Source organism: Nannospalax galili, unplaced genomic scaffold, assembly GCF_000622305.1.
Source record: "Nannospalax galili isolate Female #2095 unplaced genomic scaffold, S.galili_v1.0 scaffold571, whole genome shotgun sequence".
NCBI classification, from domain to species: Eukaryota; Metazoa; Chordata; class Mammalia; order Rodentia; family Spalacidae; genus Nannospalax; species Nannospalax galili.
Window position 1 is genome coordinate 380,486 of NW_008330297.1, and position 10,325 is coordinate 390,810.

The 10,325-nt window shown below is 41.5% G+C and overlaps 1 long non-coding RNA gene across 1 annotated transcript; it reads left to right on the top strand.

Moving 5' to 3' along the window:
- Positions 1-579: 579 nt before the first annotated feature.
- On the top strand, positions 580-6,007 carry LOC115072161. The gene is made up of 3 exons (XR_003851225.1): positions 580-701; positions 1,270-1,407; positions 5,906-6,007. It is a non-coding gene; the product is annotated as an uncharacterized LOC115072161 (long non-coding RNA).
- Positions 6,008-10,325: the final 4,318 nt, after the last annotated feature.

Sequence of the window (10,325 nt, forward strand, 5' to 3'; positions counted from 1 at the left end):
GTGTAATGGAGAGTCTTTATTGTCAACTTGATTGGGTCAGTCTGCCAGGGTATTTCCAGAGAAGATGGGGGAGGTGTGTATGTGCTAATGTAATCAACAGATTAGCCCCCTGGTAGATTCATAATACAATGTGTTGACAGGAGGTAATGAAAAGTAGGCATGGGGTAACTTGAAGGAGTAGGTCACTATGAGTAAGCATATCCTGCCCAGGCCTCTTCTTCTCTGCCAGTTCTGTTTCCTGTCAGCTTCTAACACAAGCTCCTGCTGCCGTGATGGTCTCTCACAATGGGCCCAGAAACACATAAGGAAGCAGCCATGGACTGAAAACTGAAACTGTGGCCAAAATAAATGCTTCCTTCTTAAGAAGGAACACAAAAGCCTGACTGACACACCTGACTTCCAGTGCTTGCTGACAAGGCTCTCTGAACGCCACAGTTTCTCCTACCTATGGGATTATTAGAGGAAGGAAAATGAGGTCACAGATGTAAAAATGTTTCATTAATGATGGAGAACTACATATAAGGAATTTACTGTTATTTTTTCCCAAGCCCCTACTACACAGATTTGTGCCACTGTCTCAAATAGAACCCAAGGACTGGAATGCTGGTATAATGTGTTCCATAGAGAAGAGGCAGCCTATGCTTACAGCTACTAATTGATGGACCACAGACTGGATACAGGCCTGCAGACAAGGGTCTTTGGTATGTATATCATGCCTTCTCTATAAACAACAAATATGTCCAACACATCTAATTAATTGTCTAGTGCATTGATACATTATGTGAACAACAAAATGTATACTTATAAATTACATGGGTAATTTCTATGTTTAAAAAGGGAAAGACATTCTAACTCATTTATTATTCCTCACCCCAGATTGTAATGCACTCCTTTGCACATAATACTCAAAACTATTTGAATTAATTAATGAAGAAATAACTTTTATTTGCCTGAAATTTCACCAATAGGAATAAAGTCAACGAGACTAGTAGATCTATCAAATTCATAAAAGCAGAGTCTAGCCTGCAGCAGGCATTTTCTAACAGCACAATGAGTCCAAGTTTTCAGGTAATGATCTTGTTTATCTTCATACAATACCACAAACTAGACAGGCAATCAGCAAATAAAAAAGAAAAGAGAAATTGACAAGTATATACTTAAAATATATCATTAATTCACATAATATTTCAAAATACAGAATAACTTGAAAAATGCTAAACAGAAATTTGAATAATTAATATATCTATCCTCAAATTTTCCCCATCAAAGGATGAAAATCCAGGAATTATCACAAGATTTTAGAACCGGGAGACACTAGCCAGGCCCAGTGGTCCAAATCTGTAAACCCAGGTACTCTGGAAGCTGAGTCAGGAGGATCGCAAGTTTAAGCCTCGTCTGTGCTATAGGGTAAGTTCTGGGCCAACCTAGGCAATTTAGTGATGCCTTGTCTTAAAATAAAAAGTTGAAAAGAGGAATCAGGATGTATCTCAGTGGTAGAGTGCTCCCCTAGCATGTGGAAGGCACTAGGTTCACTCCCCAGTACTAGGGAGAAACAACAGCAACAACCAGAAGACTCTAGATACTGCCTATTTTAGCCTTTCCCTAATTGTTCGAAAGCTCCTCTCTCTCTCTCTGTTTCTCTCTCATCTCTCTCTCTCTGTTTCTCTCTCTCTCTGTTTCTCTCTCTCTCTCTCTCTCTCTCTCTCTCCGTCCCTCTGCCAGATTCAGTCTCTTCTAATTCCAATTCACTCAGTGCTGCAAATCTGTTTTTGAACAGATGCTGCAGGTGACTCATTCCTACTAGATAACAGCAGAATTAAAGTCAGAACTCTGTCCATCCATCCCTTCTCCGCAGTGTTCTGAGTTGTCACATCAAAACATCACTATCCTCACTTCTGCAGTTGGTTCTAATTCTAACAATTCAAATTCCACTTCCTTGAAGACACTGTTCATTTTCTTCATGATCAGCATCATTTAGGGCTAGGGCTGAGTGTTTGTAGACATGAAATACAATACTTTTTAAAATAAAACAGAACCTTTTGAAGATTAGGCTTGGTGAAATTATCACCATTCTGTTCTAGCACTGAAAGTGCCAAGTCATTTGAGGTTTCTCACACCTCTCAACAGCTCTGCAAACATCAGGGTGTGGTAACGTGTGGATCTGCATATGAGCAGAGTGTGCATGTTTAAACAGCCAGAACATCCCCACAGCAAACCTACCGCCCTATTTGGGGTACAGTAAGGCAGACATACATAGAAAAGTTAAAACACGTTTCTTTTTTTTTTCTTTTTAAGATTTATTTATTTTTATGTATATGGGTGTTTTGTCTGCATGTATGTTTATGTACCATATATGTGACTTGTGCTGGCAGAAGCCAGAAGAGTCTCCTAGAACTGGAATTACAGACAGCTGTGAGTTACCATATTGGTGCTGGGAACCAAACTTGGGCCCGCTACAAGAACAGCCAGTGCTTTTAACCAAAGTCAGCTCCCCAGTCCCCAAACCACATTTCTAAGGAACATAAACGAAAGACTACAAACCAATGACCTAATTTCTCAAATGTTCTCAAGGGAGTAAGTTGCCACCTAACTGATCAAATCAGATTAACAGAAAAGATGTGGATTCTGGCCCCTGTCCTCACCACCACAGGTGTCCGGCCTAACACGCAGAAATAGAGAAAAGGGTGTAGAACAAAGATGAACAGGGAGGAGGAGTGGTTTATCCTCCGGTGCCAGCGGCAGCCAGCTCTGCCGACCACCAGTCACTTCCACTCAAATTGCCTAGGCTTGTTCTCAATCCTTGGGACTGTATTTGAAGCCTAGCAGCCTCTGCCACGTTCGTTTCTTTTTTTTATTTTCATTAGGACATCTTGATCTTAAATGGGCTATTACACATTTTAATGTTCCATGAAGGTGGGTGGTGAGTAATAAGCAGCATCTTGTTTGTTATCTGGGGAGCAGCACTTGGCATCAATTCATTCAGTGCATCCATCACTGGGTAGCACTAGGCAAGCACTCCCATCACCCTGTTATATGGTATACACTGGAGGTAGCTGCCTTGCCATGGATCCCAGGGCCAGTAGAGTCAATGTGAGACAGGAAACCATGTCTTTCTCATTATAGAACCTAGCTTCTACACAGGCTGCCCTGCTGACCCCAAGCTAAACACACCAGAAACTGAGTGTTTAGCATACTGGAGTTCAGATGTGTCAAGGAACACATGCCAGGAAAAGCTGTTTTAGGCATATTCCTGATAAGGCTGGATTTTCCACCTCCATGTTATAAAGGAGGATGCTCTAAGTAAATGTCCTTAATTCCATCACTTGGATGCTTTCCATCAAGTTCTACAATACACTGTAGCCCAGATGGACACCTTCTTGCATCCCTTGCCTCCTTGCTCCATCATGAAAGCTGCAGTGCATATCTTCATATCCTTGGGACCCTCTCACCTCAAGATCACATCTACAAAGTCCCCTTTACAGCCATGTGTGGCAGTCTATGCCTGTAATCCCAGCACTTAAGAGGCTGAGGCAGCCAAGAGTTCAAGGTCAGCCTAGGCTGCATAGCAAGAAGCAGAACAAAGGGAAGGAAAAAGGGAGAGAATGAAGGAGGGAGGGGAGAAAGGGAGGGAGTCCTTTTTCCATGTAATTGCAACATTCACAGGCACCAGAATTAAGACATAGAGTGAGTTTGGAGTGTATCTCAGTGGTAGAATACTTGTTTGTCATACACAATTCCCAACACTGGGGGAAAAAAAAGACATAGCTTTATTTGGGGGTCATATTCAGCTTCTAATAGGTTAATGATTGCTAAACAAAAATGGGAGCCAGTGTTTTGGTCTGAGCTCCTGCAGATCAAAACAATGACCACTAGTGGGAGCCACTAGACCCCAACAGACCAGACCAACATGGCGTCTACCCTGTCAAATCTAACCAAACTGAAGATTGAAAAGAACAGTTATATACCCCCCAAAGAACAACCATTCTTCCTCAAAATAGGCAATGCCTTTCCTACCTGAAACAATAGGAAGTCCTCTCTGCTGTGTCTTAAAAAAGATGTAACAATGGTCACCAATTGTTTATTGCTCTGTTTCCATACTCCCATCTTTTAAAAATCTATTTTTTTTTGTAGGGTATAGTGGCACATGCCTTTAATTGGGAGGCAGAGGCAGGTGGATTATGAGTTTGAGACTAGTCTGGTCTATACGATAGTGAGTTCCAGTCTTGTCAGGACTACATAGTGATATCCTGCCTCAAAAACAAACATACAAAACAAAGCAAAACAAACAAAAAATACCCCGTTCTCCTGCCATTGTCCATTTTACTAAGATGGAGGCCGTAATTTTCTCTTTTGACATGAAGTTGAGCATCTTTTCATGGACTTACATACCTCCCTGTATCTTTTCTGTTATACATCTAAGTCCTTTGCCTGTTTTTTAAAGTTGTTTTCAGGCTGGAGAGATGGCTCAGCGGTTAAGAACACTGGCTGTTCTTGCAGAAGACCCGGGTTCGAATCCCAGCACCCACATGACAAATAACAACTGTCTGTAACTTCAGTTCCAGGGGATCCAACAGCCTCTTCTGACCTCCACGGGCTTTGCACGACACGGGTGCCCTTACCTACATGCAGTCAATACACACATACACATAAAAATAATAAATAAAATATAAAAAAATTTAAGTTGTTTTCTTGTTGTTGATTTAAAGTTTAAAAAATATATTTTGATAATATATCTTTTGCCAGATAACTGAAAATGTTTCCTCCACCATGAGCTTGTTTTTCACCTTTTACATTCTGCAGAGCAACTTTCAAATTTTCATGAAATATAATTTATTAATTTTCTTGTCGTAAATTCTTCACTTGGTATTGTTTTTCAGAACTCTTTGCTTAACCACAGGACAAAGATGTTTTCTTTATATCTTGAATTTATGTCTAGGATAGATTTTCAATCAACCTCTCAAGCACTGTAAGCATAGGTTACCATGCCCAGCTCAAAACATTTTGATATTTAGTTAAAGAAATGCTTTATTGGCTGTATTTGCTTATCCACAAAATTTATTTTTTAATTATACCTGTCAATCATTTACAGTTTTTTTTTTTTTTGTCCTTTTGAGATAGGGTCTCCCTGTAGCCCCAGCTGACCTGGAACTCACTATGTAGACCAAGTCTGACCTTGAACTCACAGAGATCCTCCTGCCTCTGCCTCTCCAGTGCTGGGATTAAAAGCATGCACCACCATGCCTGACTTATTTATAAATTTTGTTGTGACCTTAGCAATGGCTATTTTTCCAGATTTTAGTAAAAAAAAAAATGCAAAACTTGAAAATACAAACCCTACAGACAAGTGGTTAAAGGGAGTGGGAAATTCTTCATTTTTTACATTTATCCTTTATCTGGAAGATTTTTCAAATAGTTTTGAGAACTGTTCATGAGGGTTCAAAGTGTACAATTCTGGCATTGATTCAACAACAACAGCAAACGACAATGAACATTTTCAGTGTCTTTCCAAGCTACCGTCTTCACATACAACTTTCTAACAATTATCGTTCACATTTTCATTCATCATTAAATATCACCTTCAACTTGGAGACATAGTTTTGTTATTTTAGGTACTTTTTGAGTCTCGTAGTACTGACACCCATTTGGAATCACAAAAAAAAAATTTTTTAGAAAAGAAAATACCTTTTTTTTTTTTAAAGACTAATACGTAACATTTGGTTGTTCTCCTAAGTGTTTTGTCTCCAGATACTTTGTGAAAATCCAGTAAAACAACTATTTCCATGGCCACTCCCCACCCAGTAGAAAGGATTAAAAAGAGTCTAGTAAGGTGTGTTTACAGATGCGACCTCATCAGCGGTATCTGTGGCACTTCCCAAATTCCCACTTTCTGCATCTTGCCCCGCAGCCTGTCCATGCTCCCTGTGGAACCTCTGGATCACTTTCCTACGGTGCTGTGAATGCAACAGCTCTGCTGCCACTGGGACACTCACACTACGGTTTCTCACAAGATATGTGACTTAGGAGAATTTTTACTGAGAAAATGTCTTCTCGTCTCCTTCAGTTGGCTGAGGAAAAGACATGTACGTTTTGACATTTAATTCAAGAAATGCTTTATTGGCTGTTTGTTGAAACACAGCTACATACAAAAGTGACTGACATCAGGGGCCCTGGAGGCAGAATGCTTCTGATGATTCTGTTGGCTCCAATAGTCTCGGCTAGGTGACCTTCAGCTCAGGATTCACCTCTCTGCCTGTTGGCTTCTTCATCTTCAGAATTTAAAATGGAGGTGATCATAATTCATGGGACTGATAGAAGGAATAGATTAACTCAGCTAAAGTGAATTCATTAGAATCTTGCCTGGCACATAGGTGTTCATGATAACTGTGAGCTGATGGCCCAAGCACATTAGAGACCCTTGCTTCGACTCCTCTGTGAAGTTTGTTCAGTATCCATTTCATCAAGTTTCTGTGATGCTTTCTGTACAGTGGTCCCTGCTGGCAGTGGCTCATGTTTCAGTGCATTGGATGTGCTGAGATATAGTTCCTTGCCTTTTATTTTAGTGTTATTTTACCAATGCCAGAAGCAGAAGGAACAAGTGCTTCAAGTCAAGACGTCTTATCAGCAAGCTTAATAAATGCGGTCTTAAATGGCTTAACTTTGAACACAACTGTAAAAAATTATGAAGCAATGTTTTCTAATTCTGGACACCTATTTCTAAGTTTCTTTCTTATTCTGATGACTGACTAGCATTTCAAGGCTTATTTTATACTTTTCTGAGATTCACCACTAATTAATAGTAAGTATAAGTCTATTTTTCAGACTGACTAATTTCTCTTTGAGCCTCGTGTTTTTAATAAAATCAAAGAACTTTTCATTTCTTTCCCCTTTTATGCAGCCAACTAAGAGCTCACGTTTCTCTGCGGCTTCCAACAGTAGTCCCCTGTCTGCCATCTGCACTTTATTTGAATAAAGAGTTTAAGCCATATGTTGATTTAGAAAGATTTAATTTTAAGAAAAACAAATAATAATGGGTCAACTGTAGCCCACTTGTCTCTGCACGTGGAGCCCACCATCCCTAAGGGTCCCTTATACTTCCTACCAGAAACATCACTACCACTGCTACCCAAATCTTGGCTCTACTTTCAAATTGTTTTCAATAGGGAGAGTGAGATATATTAAGAAAATTTTCAGGGGCTGGAGACATAGCTCAGCAGTTAAGAGCACTGGCTGTTCTTGCAGAGGACCTAATTTGGTTCCCAGTACCCGCACAGTGGCTTACAACTGTCCATAACTCCAGTTCTAGGAGCTCTGATGCTCTCTTCTGGCCTCTTCAGGCATTGCATGCACATACATACATACACATTTTAAAAAAGGAAATTTTCTTTTGTTTGTGTATACAGATGTGTGTGTGGCGTGTGTATGTTGTGTGTGCACGTGCATTCACGTATGCTGCATGTGCAGAGGCCAGAGGTCGACTTCTGGTATCTTCTGTTGTTGCTCTCCATCTTGATTTTTGAGACAGAGTTTCTCACTGAACTTGGAGCTCTCTGTTTCAGCTAAACTGGCTGGCCAGCAAGCCCCCAAGATCTTCCTGTCCCCACCCTCACCCAGCACACCACTGCACCCAGCTTTTATGTGGATGCTAGGGATCTGAACTCAAGTCCTAGTGCTTGTACAACAAGCACTTAACCACTAAGCCGTCTCCCAGTCCTGAGAAAGATCACCTCAGTTTCCTTTCTTAGTGTCCTTTTCCTACACTTGGCAACTATCTATATACATAAGACTGACTCTGAGTAATCTTTTTGCCACAGTCCCTAGCAAATGGGACAGCTGGGATAGAAATAGAATGGTGGTGTAAAAAGCTACCCACTGCCAGGAAGAATCTACAGAGCAAATGTACATTCTTAGTGCATCTAATATCCAACCACTCCTTCACAGCAAGGGTCAGGGTTGTGAAGCACAGTGGGAAGGAGGTGGGCAGACAGTGGGACAGCTGCTTTCCAAGGACTTGAATCGAGGTTTCTGTGGTCACTGTCACTGCTGTTCATTCTGATTTTATCATTAGAAACTGCAGCATAAAAAAACTAACATTTTGTTCTCTAGTTTCAGGATTGCTTAAATTTGTACTAATAACTGAAGCTAAACACTAAACTACTGGCTCTGATGGTCTGCCAGCATAGACCAGAGACACATGGGCTGGAGAGACGGCTCAGTGGTTAAGAGCACTGGCTGCCCTTGCAGAAGACTTAGGTTTGATTCTCAGTACCCACGCGATGCTGGCAACCATTCATAACTCCAGTTCCAGGGGATCCAACACCCTCTTCTGACCTCTGTGGGCATTGCACAACACACGTGCAAGCAATACATCGATACAAGAAAAATAATAAATAAAATATTTAATAAAAAGAATACAGCCACATGAGCACAGTACTGACAACAACCGCAGGAAGAGGGCACAACTAGCTTTATTTACAGTGAAAAAAAGAGACATAGTTTTTACATGCAACAAGGTTAGGATCTGAGCCCAGGCAGGTCTGTCTCCAAAGCTTATTCTCATTTCTAATAAACTCTATTTCAAAAACCAGAAACCACTAGGTATTTGGGGATAGTTTTAGCCACACAGTATAGTGAAAGATCATTCTGCAATGTCTCTGTAGTTAGCTATTAAAAGAAACTTTTACAAGACTAGCTGAAAGCAGACACGTTTTGGATCAAGGCATCGCTCTGCTTTGCACATGACCGAGAGGCTGACTAAGCTTCAGCTGAAATCGGTGACTTCACTAACTATTGCTAAAAGTGATCTACCCAGCCAGCTAACCCGGTGCCACCCCAGGACCCCTCCCCCAGCCAGCTAACCTGGTGCCAGCCCAGGACCCCTCCCCCAGCCAGCTAACCCGGTGCCACCCCAGGACCCCTCCCCCAGGCCGCTCTCTGAGACTGAGCTTCTTCCTTGTCCTTCATTTACCAAGAACATTTGAACAAATAACAGCTTCAGGTGCCAGACAGGAACTGTTCCCGATTCAACTGACATTTGTCCTCCAGGGCAAAGAGGTTTGAAAGTTCAGAAGCCACTTGCTAGCACTGTTCTTTGCTGCTGTCCTCGTCCTCTTTAGCTTAAATAAAAGCCAAGAAAATTTAAATTCCATGTAAATATTGGCAAATAGAAAGAAAACCAAGCCGTCTTATCTCTTGGTTCCAGCGATTAGAATTCACGTGAACCACAACCTGAAATCAGTTTATCGGGATCCTATTAGACCTGAAAGCATTCTTCTTTCTGGGTCAGGCTGGCCACAGAGGTGATCCATCTCAATGCCAAGGCCAAGAAATAAAGCAAGAATTTAAGGGGGCTGGGATGGGGACTAGATGGTGTCACCATTATCTATTTACAGAGGAGAAAGAAATGCTGCCCTCTGGAATGCAGGGTAGCAGGGTGTGACCTAGGCAGAAGATGGACAGTGATGCATCAGGTATAACAGAATGGCCAGCTAGCAATGAAGGAGCAGAGAGAGGAAGAGGGTCACGCAATGCCACCAGACGTGCCACACTGTGAGTTCTGCGCCACGCCACTGCAGTGTCCAAAATAAGGCAACTCATGGAATGACATGATTAAAATGATTAAGGAAATTTAGTCAGGACTGGAGCAGTCACTCAGTGGTTAAGAGCACTGGCTACTCTTGAAGAGGATCTGGATTTGGTTCCCAGCACCCACAGGGCAGCTCCAGTTCCAGGGGATCTGACACTCTTTTCTGGCCTCTGTGGGCATCACATGACCATGATGCACTTATGTACATTCAGAAAAAACACTCAGACATATAAAATAAAAATAAATAAAAAACATGCTCAGCATGATAACTCCATTTTTAAAATATTTTATTTATTATTTTTTATTTTATGTGTATGAGTGCATCGCATGCATGTGTAAGAACATCCATGCCAAGCACTCGGAGGTTAGAAGAGGGCGTCGGAGCCCCTGGAGTTATGGATGGTTGTTAGCTGCCATGTGGGTGCTGGGAATCAAACCCAGGTCCTCTGCAAGAGCAGCCAGTGCTCTTAACCACTGAGCCATCTTTCCAGCCCCAACTCTACTTTTTTTAAAGAAATTTAGTCAAGACATGGAACCAAAAAGGACATTTAGTCCTAGGGGAATTTCACTTGCTACCACATGCAGTCTCCACAATGATCCCGAAAGATGGGTGTCCTTTCCCAGGGACAGTTTAGGATAGCTCCAATATTAAAGGATAACATGAATCTGGAATGAGGTTTATTTGATTCTAAAGCCTCACTCTTTGACTCTGTGACAGTCTCAAGTCATTGTTCCTGTCCTG